Source organism: Clarias gariepinus, chromosome 12 (genome assembly GCF_024256425.1).
Source record: "Clarias gariepinus isolate MV-2021 ecotype Netherlands chromosome 12, CGAR_prim_01v2, whole genome shotgun sequence".
In the NCBI taxonomy this organism is placed as follows: domain Eukaryota; kingdom Metazoa; phylum Chordata; class Actinopteri; order Siluriformes; family Clariidae; genus Clarias; species Clarias gariepinus.
Window position 1 is genome coordinate 27823461 of NC_071111.1, and position 2701 is coordinate 27826161.

Genomic DNA, 2701 nt, shown 5'->3' on the forward strand with positions numbered 1-2701 from the left:
ACTCCCTCCCTCACACACACACGTACTTCCGTAAGCTGATCGCGTCAGTAAGAAGGATAGTGGGCGGAGCCAAGTGTGTCCACCCGGGATGACGGGGGATGTCAATCAATCTGCGAATAAAAGGCGTAGAACACACTCCTGAACAGTAACCAACATACACATGCACATCAACTTGTTAAATAATAATATATATATATACACACACAATATATATATATATATATATATATATATATATACAGTATATATATATATGATTATGTTTATGTTTCAAACATTGGAGGACCTCAAAAAAATTCAGCAAATTGTTTGTTTGGACAGAATTTAATGTAACTTTCGCAGTCCTTCGTGTATTTGCTTGAACTTAAAACTGCGCCATTAATGAAAATGAAAATGTTAAGTAGAAGTGAAGTTATGAGTAGTTATGTGCCACACAGCATCTAGCTCTTTTTCCCCCTCAATCTGGCCGAGGCTATATGCGTCATTCAACAGAGCTAATCGAAACGGTAATTTACTGTGTATACACAGAGTATGCAAGTATGCAAAAGTCACAGAAAACTATAATTCACCTACAAGTCATCGTCTTCCTTAATAAACAGAAACAAACACACAACACAGCATGGCTTTCTATCTCTCTCTAAAAAAAAAAGTAAAGTACACTATGAAAACTGAACCTTCAAAGATGTATGGACAGATCAATGTATTTTCATTGTTCCTGCTGAAAGTTTAAAACCGGTATGTTTTATATGTTTCTAAACCATGGCGCTAATAAATGGTTTGAAACACCACTACGGGATAAAACACATGTTAGGGCAAACATTTCCGAGGTGAGGGCGTGTAAAATACCTGAACCTGAACATTGTCAACTGAACCTGAACATGATGTCAAAATCAAAATGTTGAGTAGAAGCGATTTAATATTTTACTTGAAAATTGCTCAATATACAGTAAAAAAACACCTGCACCGATAGATACTGTATTAATTAGCAAAGCTAAACTAAATATTTTTACTGGAATTAGTTCATATTGTCGATGCTGAAATAACAGCTCTAAAGTGGTATAAGTGATTTTAAATGTATTGGATTCGTTTTAAGACCAAATGTAATCTTTATTAGATCTCCTTTTTTGATTTCTCATCTGTGATTCACTCTCCGATTACCGAACAGGGAGTGCTGTTGGCTGATGATAAAAGAATATCAACCTAGATACTCAACCTTACAACATTGTATTTCTTTGTATTAATAAGTTAGACAGAGAGTTCTGCCATACAGACAGACAGACAGACATGTGTGTAGGCTTTAACCTGAAATAATAATATCACTGGTTACATTAAAGGTGATCAGCTTATTTTAAGCTTTAACATTTTACCGATTTCTAAAAACCCTTTACCAACCAATAATAATAATAATAATAATAATAATAATAATAATAATAACAATTATAATAATAATAATAATTATTATTATTATTATTATTATTATTATTATTATTATTATTAATATTATAATAACTGCATCATTAGAGTTTCAGAAGTTGGCACAAATCAAATCAGATTATCAGCATAGCATATTATGCAGGTTTAGGGTTAGAGTTAGTTCACCAGATTAGTTATCTCCTATACTACTTATCCTGGGTAGGGTCCCAAGGAGCTCAGGATACAAAGCATAAGGCAGGGGACATCCTGGATTGAGTGACAAATCGTTCCAAGGCACAAGTGCACTACAAACAATTTGGCTTAGTGGTTAGGATGGTCAACTGGGTAGGGATGGTCCTGGGTAAGTGGTTGATTATCATCTGTGCATAGAGTCTGCATGTTCCCCCTAGGCTTTTTTAGTTTTCTCGGGGTTCTGATTTCCTCCCAAAGTCACATGCATAATAGGCTAATAGTCTTTCCCAAGTTGCTTCTAATGTGTGTGAATGACAATCGGGCGTCAAGCTGATTCAGAAACAACAGGTATACCTCCAGGGTGGGGAGTATCCACCGGCCGATGTGCCGAATGGCACGTGGACAAACCAAAAAAAGAAAGAAAAAAAATCAGGTTAAAACATGTTCCTAAAACAGGTTTTTAGCATGTAACACTGTGGCCAGTGTTCGATTCCCAGTCAGGGAACCGTTCCAATTATAGTAGGGTTGCATGAGTGCATTGCTCATCACCATGCACAGAGAAATTGGAGAGGGGTTGCATCAGGAAGAACATTCAGCATATCTGCAGTAACCAGCTAACCCAGTTTTACCTGGAAAAAAAAAGCAGCAAAACCGGGCAGTACTAAACAGTCTACAGTGCATGTATTTGCACTGTGGGGTGAAAAACAGAGTAGACTGGGAGTAAGTGCAAACTCCACACACACACACACACACACACACACATTTATGGCATTTTGCAAACTCCTTTATCCAGAGCAACTTATATTTATCTCATTATACTGTAGGTCTGAGCAGTTGAGGTTTAAGGGCTCAACAGTAGTAGTAGTGGCTTGATGGGGCTGGAGTTTAAACCTGTGGCTTTGTGATCCACATTTCAGCAGCTTAAACACTAAGCTACACCTGTCCTACCATATACAGTAAAGGTAACTCAAAAAGTCTCCTGTTACTGCTCAAACAAACAAAGACGTAAAATATTGTCACAATGGCCACACATGGCTAGAGCTGACGTCAAGGAGGTTTAGTCTTATAATAGATCATATTTACCCCCCCCCCCTCC